General features: G+C 44.4%; 1 long non-coding RNA gene across 1 annotated transcript in view; it reads left to right on the top strand.

Annotated features, from left to right (window-relative positions):
* The window catches only part of LOC308585169, a 45,235-nt gene extending 29,796 nt beyond the window's left edge, over window positions 1–15,439 (top strand). The window contains exon 3 of the long non-coding RNA XR_014007106.1: window positions 15,347–15,439. This is a non-coding gene — a long non-coding RNA (uncharacterized lncRNA). The remainder of the gene's footprint in view (window positions 1–15,346) is intronic.
* The last annotated feature ends 623 nt before the right edge of the window (window positions 15,440–16,062 follow it).

Raw genomic sequence — 16,062 nt, 5'->3', positions numbered from 1 at the left:
AATACGGTAATATATAATGAATTGAAAAAACTTTTTAAGTATACATTTCCAAAAAAACCTGAAATCTTTTTATTAGGGATAATAGGGAAGGAAGTAAAAAAAAAAGAAGATCATAAATTACTTCAATATGCTACTGCAGCAGCTAGAGTACTTGTGGCCCAAAAATGGAAATTACAGGAGACTCCAACGTTAATAGAATGGCAAACCAATTTTTTTTAATATACAGAATTAGCTAAAATGACATACAGAATTCGAGACCAAAAAGGGACAAAGTTCAAAGAAGAATGGGGTAAATTTGTGGTATATATAAGATATAACTGTAGAAGCTTAAAAACTACGGCAGGGTTAACATAAATCCTGTGATGTGTATGCAAGGTAAATAAGAAACTACAAGAGAAGATATATATTAAGAAAACCAAAGCAGGGAAGGAAGGAAGTCGGGGCGTGAATATACGCAATGTAAATAAGATGACACAAAATGTTGATTGTAAAGATTGTTTTATTTGTTGTTTGTGGAAAACTTAATAAAAAGCATTTTTTAAAAAAGGAAATGCGGGCTTATGTGGAGGTGTTGTTGTTGTTTAGTTGTCTCCGACTCTTCGTGACCCCATGGACCAGAGCACGCCAGGCACTTCTGTCTTCCACTGCCTCCCGCAGTTTGGTCAGACTCATGTTTGTAGCTTCGAAGACACTATCCAACCATCTCGTCCTCTGTCGTCCCCTTCTCCTTGTGCCCTCCATCTTTCCCAACATCAGGGTCTTCTCTTCTCATGAGGTGGCCAAAGTCTTGGAGCCTCAGCTTCACAATCTGTCCTTCCAGTGAGCACTCAGGGCTGATTTCCTTAAGAATGGATAGGTTTGATCTTCTTGCAGTCCATGGGACTCTCAAGAGTCTCCTCCAGCACCATAATTCAAAAGCATCAATTCTTTGGCGATCAGCCTTCTTTATGGTCCAGCTCTCACTTCCATACATCACTACTGGGAAGACCATAGCTTTTACTATACGGACCTTTGTTGGCAAGGTGATGTCTCTGCTTTATAAGGTGCTGTCACGGTTTGCCATCGCCTTTCTCCCAAGGAGCAGGCGTCTCTTAATTTCGTGACTGCTGTCACCACCTGCAGTGATCATGGAGCCCAAGAAAGTAAAATCTCTCACTGCCTCCATTTCTTCCCCTTCTATTTGCCAGGAGGTGATGGGACCAGTGGCCATGATCTTCGTTTTTTTGATGTTGAGCTTCAGACCATATTTTGCGCTCTCCTCTTTCACCCTCAATAAAAGGTTCTTTAATTCCTCCTCACTTTCTGCCATCAAGGTTGTGTCATCTGCATATCTGAGGTTGTTGATATTTCTTCCAGCAATCTTAATTCCGTCTTGGGATTCATCCAGCCCAGCCTTTCGCATGATGAATTCTGCATATAAGTTAAATAAACAGGGAGACATTATACAGCCTTGTCGTACTCCTTTCCCAATTTTGAACCAATCAGTTGTTCCATATCCAGTTCTAACTGTAGCTTCTTGACCCACATAGAGATTTTCTCAGGAGACAGATGAGGTGATCAGGCACTCCCATTCCTTTAAGAACTTGCCATAGTTTGCTGTGGTCGACACAGTCAAAGGCTTTTGCATAGTCAATGAAGCAGAAGTAGATGTCTTTCTGGAACTCTCTAGCTTTCTCCATAATCCAGCGCATGTTTGCAATTTGGTCTCTGGTTCCTCTGCCTCTTCTAAATCCAGCTTGCACTTCTGGGAGTTCTCAGTCCACATACTGCTTGAGCCTTCCTTGTAGAATTTTAAGCATAACCTTGCTAGCGCGTGAAATGAGTGCAATTGTGCAGTAGTTGGAGCATTCTTCTCCAATCCTCTGGCCACTGCTGAGTTTTCCAAACTTGCTGGCATATTGAGTGTAGCACCTTAACAGCATCATCTTTTAAAATTTTAAATAGTTCAGCTGGAATACCATCACTTCCCCTGGCCTTGTTATTTGCAGTGCTTTCTTTTTTTAAAAAAAATATTTTTTATTAATAGGCCAATCATATCACATTATTTCAAATCACATTAATTCCAAATTATACAGCCGAATTTTTCAATTTTGTTGGGGGTACCCATACATCAAGTTCCGGACGAGAATCCAAACATCACTTCTATTACTGCATTAATTAAACAGTTCTATCCAGTTCTATCCAGATACCGTATTTTTCGCTCCATAGGACGCACTTTTTCCCCTCCAAAAATGAAGGGGAAATGTGTGTGCGTCCTATGGAGCGAATGCAGGATCCTCGGCTTCGCCGCAAGGCGCCTGACCTGGAAGCCGGAGGAGTAACAGAAGGGACTCCTTCTGTTCCTTCTCCAGCTTCGCTGAAGGGCGCCACGCCTTCTCCCTCTCTGCACAGCACCTCTCCTGTGAAGGAGAGGCGCTGCGCAGAGAGAGAGAGAAGGCGCAGCGCCCCTTGAGCAACGAGCCTATCAAGCGAAGCCCGAGGAGGAACAGAAGGGTCTCCTTCTGTTCCTCCTCCCGCTTCGCAGTGACGCGCCTTTCCAGCGAAGCCGGAGGAGGAACAGAAGGGTCTCCTTCTGTTCCTTCTCCAGCTTCGCTGAAGGGCGCTGTGCCTTCTCCCTCTCTGCGCAGCGCCTCTCCTGTGAAGGAGAGGCGCTGAGCAGAGAGAGAGAGAGAGAGAGAGAGAGAGAGAGAGAGAGAGAGAGAGAGAAGGCGCAGCGCCCCTTCAGCGACGCGCCTGTCCTGGCTTCTGCTTTAGCCCTGCGCAGCCTCTTCGGGCAGGGGGAACCTTCATCCCGCTGCCCTGAAGAGGCTTGGCGCGGTTATCCCAGAAGCCAGAACAGCCACAAGGTATCCCAGAAGCCAGATCCCTCTTGCTGTTCTGGCTTCTGGGGTTCAGAATAAGTTTTTCTTGTTTTCTGCCTCCCAAAACTAGGTGCGCCCTATGGTCCGGTGCGCCCTATGGAGCGAAAAATACGGTAGTCTCTTTTTTACTTTCTTCATTCTTGTTGTTGTCATATATTCCTTTCTTTGCGATCTCTGATAATCTTCACAGGCAGATTAAGAACAAACATCGTCTGTGTGGGTTTTACGCACTCCATAAGTCATATGTCATAGGGACAGCCGCCATTCCACTCCTACTTCAAAAATTTATCTTCGGTCTGCCCTTTAGTTGTCCCGGGCTTGTAAAATATCTCCTAGAGGGCTCTGCCAGGTTAAAGATCAAATTCCAAATACCGTTCACTTTCAAACAGTCCTGGTTCTCCTCCCCCCGTCTTTCTTAAACAAGCCTGTCTTGCGAGACGCCATTTTAAAACTGCGTCATAAATTTTTTCCATTCTCCGATCTTTACCATTCCTCTCTTCATTCATCATTAATTCATCCCACACAGTTTTTAGATTCCTGCTTGTGTAGTAAAATACGGCAGTTCTTTTTTCTTTGGGTGGAGGGTTATTTATGCTCATATAATATAAAGAAAGAAAAGTTTTTCCTCCACCCCACCTTCTTAGCTCCAAACATGCCCATCTCTTAATGGCGCTCCGTCTCTTGATTTATTTCTCTTCGCCCGCCGCTCCGATCCCAGAAATCCATTAATCAGCAGTCTTATCTCCCAACCTTTGCTTGACGTATGTGCTTTAACATCTCCAATTATATATTTCCAGTTATATTTTCATGTTAAAGCAAGCCAGCACGCGCAAATTGGAGACGGCGTCCGGGAAGAGCCGAACACACCGAGGGCTTAGCCAAGTGACCAGCGCACCCCCTTCTCTCGAATCTGGGGGTGCATTGTGGCCACCGCTGGCAAGGCAGTCCCCCCCCATATCCTTGGGGGTGGGAGACTGCATGCTTCCCTTAGCAGCCTCTTAATTACCTTGTATGGGTCGGAGAGGTGTTATTGTTGGCCATCTTCCAGTGCGCCACCTGGTGGCCCCCCATTTGCAGTGCTTTCTAAGGCCCATTTGACTTCACTCTCCAGGATGTCTGGCTCAAGGTCAGCAACCTCACTACCTGGGGTGTACAAGACATCCATATCTTTCTGGTATAATTCCTCTGTGTATTCTTGCCACCTCTTCTTGATGTCTTCTGCTTCTGTTAGGCCCTTACCACTTTTGTCCTTTATTATGGTAATCTTTGAACGAAATTTTCCTTTCATATCTCCAATTTTCTTGAACAGATCTATGGTTCTTCCCATTCTGTTGTTTTCCTCTATTTCTTTGCATTGCTTGTTTAAGAAGGCCTTCTTGTCTCTCCTTGCTGTTTTTTGGAAATCTGCATTCAATTTCCTGTATCTTTCTCTATCTCCCTCGCATTTTGCTTGCCTTCTCTCCCCCGCTATTTGTAAGGCCTCATTGGACAGCCACTTTGCTTTCTTGCATTGGAGGTGTACAGTATTTCAAAATGCACCAACACTCTCTAACAAAGCAAGGTCAAATCCAAAGCTCATATGTAGAAAAATACACTTTTAAATCAATATGCAAAGATGTGTCATGCAACATCCACATTTTTCCATTTAAGAATAAATTGCTTGGCAGCATATAGGTTCCCATTACATCTAGGTACTCTCTGTAAACAATTGTTGCAAGCCTAGTCATTTGCAAATTAAGCCAGCAGTCCTTTTGAAGCTAGCAATTAGCATACAACTAGGTCCCTGGGTAGTGACAGAGCAGATTCTGAGGCCCCTTGAGTCAGTTTTAGGTTCCTCCTGGAAGACGTCATGTTCTTAGAGTCATCATTAACATCATAAAACAACTTGGGTGTTCTGCTGAATAACAATTAGGTACAATTAGCATTGAATCCAGAGACACTGGCATAACATATAGGAATGACATACTTCCTTTTCAAACATTGCAATCAATGTGCAAGATCTTCTGCAGGGGGTGCTCTACTTTTCCAGGCCCATTGCACAAGGGCTGCGTAAGAAAATCATTTGAGCTGTACAGCCAACACAGATGAGCAGGCGAAAGGACAATGCCTTAATTGCATGCTGACATTTTAACATATGCACAGTATTGCTAAATATCGGGGAGATTCCAGCTGTCTCTCCAATTATTCATCCAAACATAAAAAGAGAATGTTTTAGTAAAAGAGACTTAAGGCACAATTTCATAGTCCTTTGTACAACAAGAGGTAGCTCCTTAGATGAAGGCTCCCTCGCTGCGTAGACAGTTTGCTCTAACTTCTAGGTTAGATTAACACAAAGCAAACTGAAAAGTGTATTTCATAAGCATAACCAACTTTGGCATAACTTGTGTTCTAAACAAAATTAAAGAAAATCTGCCTTTTTCCCTTATTGGGTATCAAAGAGCCCATATAGAGTCCTTACGTAGGTTCCCTATTGGTAGGAGAAAATAACAGAGGCCAACCAGAGAATATTGAGAAGCAAAGCAGCTAGTAAGCCTGATCTTTATTGATCTGTTGCAACAGGGTGCTCCCCTCACACGCAGGAAAGGAGGAGGAACCCAGAACCAAGGTGTGCCCCTCCTTATATAGACATTTTAAATTGCCCGCCCTGGAGTCCAAGACCAGCCCCAGAAGCATCATACATACATCACAGAAGGGGTGTAGCTCAAGACCACCGCCCAGACACATCATACCTACATCACAAAAAGGGCAGCAGAAATCTGAGTGCGTTGTTTATCTCCTGTCGTTGTTTATCTCCTGTCTGGCGGGTTGCCTGTTAATGCTCACTTGATTGGATACCCTGGGGAACCTGGCCAGTCTTTGGAACAAAAACTATCATAGTCTTTGCTAGCTATGCTCTCCCCATCCCCTGTATGTTTTTCACCTACTCCCACTTTAGATTTTTGAGTCCAAAAAGACTTCACCCCAAATGGTTGATGCAAATGTTGCACTGAACAACTAAGGCTGCTGGGGAAAGTCTTTCTGGTCTCAGAAATCTCACCAAACTTCCTGTCCAATACAAATTGCAACAAAGCCAGCACCTCCTCTCCTTCACACACACACACACACACACACACCTTCTGGCTATAAACCAACACCAGCACCCCAATGGGTTGGGCCAGCTGCCCTACTGAGAAATGAGTGGGTAAGGAAACTGCCCTGTATCTACACTATTCTACCCATCCACACACTCTTCCCTAACCTACGGCCAAATTGTGTACTGTGTACTGTGTCACAAACGGCTCACGGGACATGGCAGTAGAGATGGCAGACAGAAATGTTCATTGTGTGTCTCACACAAGAACAGAAGAGCAACAGAAACGTAACCCAGATACAACTAAGTCCAGTGCCACCTTGTGGCTAAACTATATAATTATATTATCCACACACTATAGACCTTCTTTTAGCAACTGCACCAGGAGACAAAACTGCCCATAAGGCTAATTCATAAATTAAAATAAGCCGCCGTCTCTCAAATCTAGGTCCATTATTCCAACTGGCCTCTTACTCCTCCCCGGCCCGGGGCTGACTGTAGCTCTTGCAGACTCCAAACCTCCACCTCGCAGCCAGGCCAAGGTTTGTTTTGCAGGACAAAAAGTCTCAGGTCTTGTGGTCAGCTCAGGTTTTGTGCACTGGCTAGAGGTTTTATTGACAGATAAGCAGTATACAAATAAAATAGGGCTAGGAAAAGGCCACCATAGCTCTGTTTCTCAGCAGCCTGCAAACACAGAGGCTGCAAACGCCCCCTAGAGGAATGAAATTAAACATTGTTTTTGATGTATTTAGCACACCTTTCTGAGACAGCCTGCACCATTGATATTTCACATTATGTATGCATGTGTTTTTTTAATCTATAAAATAATTTATGCATTGCCATTTATATACTGTGATATCAGAGTAAAGCAGAAAAAAGCAGACCATTAAAAACAGTACAAACCGCTAAAATGACTAGCCAGTCAAGCAAGCCTCATACAGCTGCAGTGGCATAGTGTGGGTTGCCAGTGCCTGGGGGCATGTGGAGGCAGGGGGTGGCCAACAATCGCCCAGTCTCAAATTTACCATTCATATAGATATTAAAAAAAACATGGGGGAGAGGACGGAACCCTGAGGCACCCCACAAGTGAGAGCCCAGGGGTCTGAACACTCAATCCCCAGCACCACTTTCTGGACAGGGCCCAGGAGAAAGGAGTGGAACCACTGTATGACAGTGCCCCCAGCTCCCAGCCCCCCTGGACGGTCCAGAAGGATGTTATGGTCGATGGTGTCAAAGGCCACTGAGAGATCCAGCAGAACTAGGAAACAGCTCTCACTGTAGCACCCTGCTTGTGGTTAACGCTTAGCTGGAATGAAATATTCAACGCAGCAATAGAGAAATTAAAATAATAATTTATTTGTCAGACAAATAAATGAGAGACACAGTGGTATATGGATACCAAAGCTCTGCCCACTCCAGCCCTGTTGGCCAGCACTTATATTCCCTCAGCCCAGCCCCCTTGCTCCTCCTTTGGCTGCCTCTGTCCAATCAGCCTGGTTGAAATTCCTATTGACTGTTTGCTAGAACCAATCATGAAAGATACACCCATTTCCTATTACCTTTTATGGGAGACAAAGAGCTATATTTCCTTCTATCCATAAATGGCAGACAAGTAGCCATATATCTTACATTTGCCTCGACCAGGCACCTTAATTACCAGATAACCTTTGGCCCCTGCTGCCCTATTACCCTATTCACTCCAAAACAGATGGCTAGTGGTTCTAATTTTATTTTAAACAGAGATCTTGGGTTCACCTTCTCACACGCCATCAATGAAATAAGAATCTAACATAACATTACTTTCTAAATCCTTTGCATGATTACATTTAAGCCAATATATTTCATATATAACATAGATAGATTTTTAGAAGGAAAGGTCTTTTCAAAGTAAAAAGGACTCAGTAAAGCATCTTCGAAAGCAGCCTCTTTAGTTTACAACTCCTTTTCCTAGCCAGCTGCTGTTTCTATTAGCTTTTGCCCTTTAACCTTAGGAAGATGTGGCTCAAGTTTAATGGGAGGCACAGGGTATTTCTGTTAAACAATAAATCTCACTATTTACCAAGTCTTAATTGTGTCTTTGCAGCTTGATTGTATTCTGTAATTTGTATGGTCAGTGTGACCTTTTGCTCCTAGCCTGTAATTTCCTTTTACAACCCTGAGGCACTCGTCTCCTGCTAATGCTAATACAAATCAGAGGGGCCCTGTTTAGGAAGATAAACATCTGCCAAAGCACCCAGCTGGTTTCTGCCTGGCATGAGAGATACAAACATTTACAAATATATATTTTTAAGCTCATTTTAAAACGCAGATCTTCATCAGATGCCTCATTACCTTTCTCCCTAGCCCGCTGGAGATCATCAACCAGCGCGACCAAGGCAGTTTCAGTCCCATGGTGAGGCCTGCATCCCGATTGGAAGGGATCTAAATGGTCCGCTTCCTCCAGGCGTGCTTGGAGTTGTTCAGCAACCACCCGCTCAATCACCTTGCCCAAGAATGGTAGATTTGAGACTGGGCGATAGTTGGCCAAAATGGCTGGGTCTAAAGATTTTTTTTTAAGAAGCGGTTTAATGACCACCTCTTTCAGCGGGTCTGGGAAGGCTCCCTCACAGAGGGAAGCATTCACCACCCCACGGAGCCCATCGCCCACCCCTTCCCACCTTGCTTTTATCAGCCAGGATGAACAAGGATCAAGAAGACAGGTGGTTGGTTTCACTCATCCAAGCAGCCTGTCCATATCCTTGGAGGTAACAGATTGAAATTGATCCCATATAACATGACTAGACAGGACTCTAGCACTCTCCCGCCCTGGCCCTGCTCCCACGGTGGAGTCTACCTCCTTCCGAATCTGAGCGACTTTATCTGCAAAAAAAACTTTGCAAAAGCATTGCAGGAGATCTTGGGGTCCTTACCGGGCCCCGATGACGAAGGTCGTTCCAATAGATTATGAACCACCTGAAAGAGTCTCCTGCTGCTGTTTTCTGTAGCTGCAATTGAAGCGGCGAATCACCCTGTGCCACCCTGGGAGCCACCCAGCCCAAATCCACCATGAAAGCAATTTGGAGGCAGGGTTAAGGGGTTTAAAAGCTGTATTTTAACACTGTAAGCATATGTTCTCCAATGTGATTCCTCTTGATCTTTGTCATGGCTAAAATGGCCGCTGTTTCTTTAATGCTTAAAAAAGCAGGGTCAGCATGAGTCAGCACCGGGTTGTATATATAGAGTGAGAAATGTTAGTTGGGGTTGGTTGCTTGGTTGGTTGGTTAGTGAAAGCTGGTAGTGTTGATGTGTGTACAGTTGGTCAGTCGCTTTTGCAGAAAGACTTTTAAGAATAAAAGCAGAAAGTACTCTGCAAGGATACTCTTCTCGTGGACTCTTTTATGCCGACAAGGGTCCGAGGACCAGGTTGACGCGACAAAGGGATGTAAGAACCTTTGTTGCTGTTTTTTACAAACACTGACAATCTTGTGGAAGTTAGCTTTCAAGTATAACACACTTAGGATTGTAGCCTCATTTTCATTTTCCAGTTTAGGATTCAGTTATGATTTGTACACAGAAAGTACACTTCCTTCAAGAAATCACAAGGGACTTCTGGAACTAGCAGGTCTACGAAATACGAATGCATTTGTGTGTCTCTGGGGCATCCACTGAGGGCTCATTTTAGTTCATTTAGAAATGGAATTCTATGTATTTTTACAAAAATTCTTTGTAAGCCTTTTGCTCTTCAGGCATCCTGAGTTAGCTTTAGTACAGCCTCCTTAGTTCAATGGGCACCAAGGGCTCCAGGTTGGGAAAGGATACTCTAAAATGTTTCCACAGTGCACTCAGCTCAAATGCAGAACCCACAAGTTGTATTCCATGAATGCTTACCCAGAGCAGACCCAGCAGAATTAATATTATTAATTAATTAATTAATTAATTAATGACTGGACAGATGACCATGCAAAGAACATCAGCTGTGCAACACAGTTTAAACACCTGCTGAAAAGGCTTATGCAGACAATTAAGAACACATCTTTCCACAATAGTTGCCTGATTTCTAGCTATAACATTCTAAAAACTTTTTTATTATATGATTTTATATATAATCTTTGTAAACTGCTCTGGTTTTTCATTTTGTTTTTAACCGATGAATGGTATATAAATATTTTTTATAATTAAATAAAACAAATTGGTTTTGATGACAGCTTATTGAGACGATAAACAGTTTTAAAAGATGTACCTTCATGAAAGTATATTTTGAAAGCATGACCCCCCCAACTGCCATATGCCTCCAACGATAGGAAGCCAGAAAGGCCCAGCAGGGTAAAATTCATGTGAAAAGAGCCATTTCTGAAAGTGCAGAATCAGAGTAATCAAAGATCCCATTTCCCACAACATTCCTCCGGCCTTCTCTTTCTCTCTCTTAGAATATTTCTTGAATGTTCTCTCCCTAATGCTGTTTTGCTTTCTTCAAAGAAGCTGCCACCTGCCACCTGCTGGTTTTCCTGCCACTTATGAAGGCCATATCTTTAGAGATGCCTTCTGACACTTTATTCAAGTAGCCCAGAAATGCGGTCCTCCAGGCATGGATTACTATACAGCAGTCAACATGGTTGATCCTGATATGTGTCCCTCAAATAATTGAGAGTAATTTGAAATCAAAGTTCACCATAGGCAAACTCTGAGGTTACCTCCCCAGGGCGCAAGCCTGGGCATTGTGTATGGAGGTCCTGGGCTGCCCAGATGAAAATCTCACTGGTGTGGTCCAAAGGAAAGCAGAACCATACATTTGGCACCAGCTTGGCTGCAGGAGTTGCCAGAGATAGGAGTACAAGGTGCCATCCAACCATCTTAGGGACTCCACTCTGGATTTGTGTAAGTTTTATTCCTTAGCCTTAGAGGAAGGCAACCTTGGCAAATCCGCACCGTGATCAACTCCTGCCCGGAACCCAATGTCTCCACTGTGGAAGGACATGTGGATCCAGAATTGGCCTCCACAGTCACTTACAGACTCATTGTTAAAACCATGTTTATGGAAGACAATCTTACTCAGCGATGAGTGATCACCAAAGAAGAAAGAAGAAGATTTCTTAGCCTTTTCTTCTGAAGATGTCCCGCAAGGCAGTGGAGGTTTAGCGTCAGAGTTCTTTCTCCTAGGTGGGCTACCTTCCCTGGTTGACAAGCCCCATCTGCCTCTCACTTCCCTCTACAGCATCTACAGAAACTGCCTTCAGGGCCATTGGACCCACTCTTGGTCTCATTCGCTCAATCTGCCACAGTTTGCCTTCGCATGCTGGGGAAGTCCCTAACTCACTGAGAATTTGAGACTCATCAGCTCCCTCACCTGGTTGTGCCATGCAGTCAAAGCCGTTTCCAGAGGTGTGGCTGCTGACAGCTTCTAGGAGCTTCTAGGAGCTACAGGTGAGAGCATGTGTGTTCCCCACCAAAGGTACTACCCCTCCCCTCACACCTCATACACCTTAAGGGTATAGATGCAATTATTTGGGACTATGGGGCTGTGAGACAGAGACTAAAATGGAGTGAAGGAAGATTATCAGGGCCTAACCAAGTTGTCTTTAGGTGACCCCACATTTAAACTCTTCCCTGGTCTCCTTGCTGGCCCTAGTAGGACCAACTTGGCCAGTTAGCCCTGGTATCATTTGATATTTACTGACTGGGGGTTTTTTTTCTCCCCAGAATGACCCCTGAATTTTTGAATTTTATTGACATTGATGATGCATTTATGTTGTGTTTTATGCTGTTTTTAAGTCACATTTTAATCAATGTTTTATATTTGCTGTTAGCCGCCCTGAGCCCGGTTTTTAAACCGGGAAGGGCAGGGTATAAATAAAAATTTATTATTATTATTATTATTATCTAAATTCACCAGCCAGGGACCTCTCTTTAGCACACTCAGTCAGAGCAAATGTCAATTTAGGTTCTCTGCAGATTGCCGTTCACTCTGGTTGAGCTTTAAGGAGTGGATTATGATAGGGAAAGCTACAGAGCACTGGCTGTGCCTAGAAGGAACAGAGGAAAGGTAAGTGTGGATAAGCCCTGACTCTGAAACCTGGCAAGACTGAGGCTCTGTGAGCAGGTGCTTCCTGAAAGTAGGTGGTCCAGATAATTGCTCCATTGCCTTCTTTGCATGGTGAAATAGCACGTTCATAATCTACAGGTGCTCCTCGATCCATCTTCATTGCTAAATGCACAGGTTACATCTATTATTGTTGTTGTTGTTTTTGTTGTTGTTATACCCTGCCCATATGACTGGGTTGCCCCATCCACTCTGGGCAGCTACCAACATATATAAAAGCACAATAAAACATTACAGATTAAAAAACTGCCCTATACAGGACTGCCTTCAGATGTCTTCTAAAGGTTACACAATGGTATCTCGGGTTACATACGCTTCAGGTTACAGATTCCGCTAACCCAGAAATCTAACATCGGGTTAAGGACTTTGCTTCAGGATGAGAACAGAAATCGTGCAGCAGTGGCAGCAGGAGGACCCATTAGCTAAATTGGTGCTTCAGGTTAAGAACAGACCTCCAGAACGAATTAAGTTCTTAACCCGAGGTACCACTTTAGCTAATGGGTCCTCCTGCTGCCACTGCGCCGCTGCTGCACGATTTCTGTTCTCATCCTAAAGCAAATCATCTCCTTGACATCTGAAGGCAGGTCATTCCACAGGGCGGACGCCACTACTGAGAAGACCCTCTGCCTGTTTCCTGTAGCTTTACTTCCAACAGTGAGGGAACCACCAGAAGGCCCTTGGAGTTGGACCTCAGTGTCCAGGCTGAACAATGTGGGTGGATATGCTCCTTCAGTGGCTAAGAGTGCTTTTTACCAGCTGGTCCAGGACAGCCTGACCACTGTAATGGGGTGGGGGGAGCTGGCTGAAGAAGGGATGGGTGGTTTTGTTTTGTTGTTCTGTATCCTGTTTAAGACACACCCAATCAGGCTGCAATCCTACACACTTATCAGGAACAAAATTAAAATTTCCTTCTAGTAGCACCTTAGTGACCAACTAAGTTTGTTATTGGTATGAGCTTTCCTGTGCATGCACACTCCTGGTGTATCTGAAGAAGTATGCATGCGCACAAAAGCTCATACCAATAACAAACTTAGTTGGTCTCTCTGGTACTACTGGAAGGAGGTTTTTTATTTTGTTTCGGCTACGGCAGACCAACACGGCTACCTACCTGTATCTAGACTTATCAGGAAGTAAACCTACTTATTGGGGCCCGTCCAACTCTACAATACTATGATTATAAGTAGACTTGTGTAAGAACATGCAGTTACTGTGGGATAAAATCACTCCTGCACACATAACCTTATGCAATGGTGGCACACGTATGAGGGTGGTGCAGTAGCGTAGCGTGGGTTGTCCGCACCCGGGGCAAGGCAAGTAATTTGCGCCCCCTAACCCATGGATTTTAGTAGGGGCAGAGAGCTGCGAGTGCGAGCGCGCCCCCCCCCCCCCCGATGTTGCGCCCGGTGCAGCCGGCCCCCCCTGCACCCCCACGCTACGCCACTGGGGTGGTGAGGATAGCAATTACAAATTAGAAGCACATCCTTAATGTGGCTGGTCTCCAAATGAGTTTACATGGGATTAAACCTTCACCCTGTTAGGAATTGTGTTTAGCACTGGGGCTCAGTTAAGTAACAGAGTTTCAACCCTAGATGGCAGAATCAACCTAGCCTGTAGAATTCCCTTTAAAACCGTTTACATGTGGTGAAAGAGCATATAGTAACTAACAGCACCATCCTAAGCATAATCCAAAAAGGACAGATTTGCCCATTTCTACTGATGTTGATAGTGGGGCATGCTCTCTCTCTCTCTCTCTGTGTGTGTGTGTGTGTGTGTGTGTGTGTGTAAGATGCAGCACTCCCCCTCTTTGCTGGCCTTGACGTGGACTCCACTGAGGCAGAAGCCCAGCTTCCATCCATGTGGGTAGTAAGCAATCACTGACAGCCCTCCATCATACTTGTCATTATGTGATTGAAAAACAAAATGCAATGTAATGTTTCACCCTGAAGAAACAAAAGGAGACACCCATTCTGTTCAAACTTGTCAGCAGGCAGAAGTTGATAGCAACCCATTCTCTCATAGATCCAGCAATTAAACTGGAGATAATTTATTCCACCTGAACAAATCCCCTGGGGGACAGTTTTAGTCGTACCTTGGTTCTCAAACGCCTTGGTACTCGTATATTTCGACTCCCGAACGCCACAAACCCAGAAGTAAGTGTTCTGGTTCGCAAATGTTTTTCAGAAGCCGAACGTCCGATGTGGCTTCCGCTTGAGTGCAGGAATCTCCTGCAGCCAATCGGAAGCCACGCCTTGGTTTCGGGAATCGAACGAACTACTGGAACAGATTAAATTCAAGAACCAAGGTACCACTGTAATTAAGTTCTTCAGTAAATGGGGGAGGGGGGACAGCAGAGGCTGATGCATGTAAGTCCAAGTGCTATAGCATACAACAAGATAAGAGTTCTGTGCTGAGGAAAGTTCTGAATTGCAGCATTCAAGTTGTTGCTGTTATTTATTACAATCTTTTACCTGCCCTTCACCCTGAGTTCCAAAGTTGGGTTACAACAATTAAAACTCAATATTAATGTTAAGATGCAATATTACACAATGATGATAATGATGATGATGATTTATACCCCACCCACCTGGCTGGGTTTCCCCAGAAAAACAACTTTACATTATAAAAATAAGGTGGGTTCTAAAAATATACGCATCTCACGTATCAAAAACTAGGGTAAAGAGGTGGGAGGGAGTTCTACAACTTAGGGGCCGCTACAAATAATGCCTTTCCTGGGCTGCCACCACCCCAAGCTTCTGAGGGCGGTGGAAGAACCCATTTTTGTGGTTAGTAAACCCAGTTTTGTACTTTGTATACACCAGGGGGCAGCTTGCCTTCTTCAATATTCATCGAGTAAATTATTTGCTCCTTCTTGCTACTCCTGCTATTTTCAAAAGGACTATTTCCAGAAGGAAATAGAAAATTGTGAAGAAGATTTTATGTGTAGGCTAGTACAGGACACCTGTGGTGACCTCATTACGGCCAGCTTGATCAGTTATTTAGTTTCTTATCTGATCCATAGGAGCAGGTCAGGTCATCCGTAACATCAACAGCTTTTCCATCAACAGGAAATGAACAAGTTTAAAACCACAGTAGCTATGCGTTCATTTCCTGTTTATAGTGTGCCTGCAACCCTTAGAAACTTGTAGCGCTCACAGAGACTGGGGTGGCATATAACAGCTCATCCTTTATCAAATAATACACTCACAGCTCAGAACATAGATCTGACCAAATAGTTTATTCAGCTAATCCCTTGCCGTCTCTGAAACACACAGGAGAACTGCAAGAAATCGGTCCCGGATGTGCACAAGCAATGAACAAGGAACAATGAATATTTGCCAGGCTGGTGGTAACTCATTAATAATAATAATAATAATAATAATAATAATAATAATAATAATATATTATTAATACCCCGCCCATCTGGCTGAGTTTCCCCAGCCACTCTGAGCGGCTCCCAATCAAGTATTAAAAACAATACAGCATTAAATATTAAAAACTTCCCTGAACAGGGCTGCCTTCAGATGTCTTTTAAAGATAGGATAGCTACTTATTTCCTTCACATCTGAAGGGAGGGTGTTCCACAGGGTGGGCGCCACTACCGAGAAGGCCCTCTGTCTGGTTCCCTGTAACCTTACTTCTCGCAATGAGGGAACCGCCAGAAGGCCCTCGGCACTGGATCTCAGTGTCCGGGCTGAACGATGGGGGTGGAGACGCTCCTTCAGGTATACAGGACCGAGGCCATTTAGGGCTTTAAAGGTCAGCACCAACACTTTGAATTGTGCTTGGAAATGTACTGGGAGCCAATGCAGATCTCTCAGAACCGGTGTTATGTGGTCCCGGCGGCCACTCCTAGTCACCAGTCTAGCTGCCACATTCTGGATTAATTGCAGTTTCCGGGTCACCTTCAAAGGTAGCCCCACGTAGAGAGCATTGCAGTAGTCCAAGCGGAAGATAACTAGAGCATGCACCACTCTGGTGAGACAGTCTGCGGGCAGGTAGGGTCTCAGCCTGCGTACCAGGTGGAGCTGGTAGACAGCTGCCCTGGACACAGAATT

The sequence above is a fragment of the Podarcis bocagei genome (genome assembly GCF_964188305.1).
Source record: "Podarcis bocagei genome assembly, chromosome: 4".
NCBI classification, from domain to species: Eukaryota; Metazoa; Chordata; class Lepidosauria; order Squamata; family Lacertidae; genus Podarcis; species Podarcis bocagei.
This window is presented reverse-complemented; position numbering and strand designations above follow the sequence as displayed.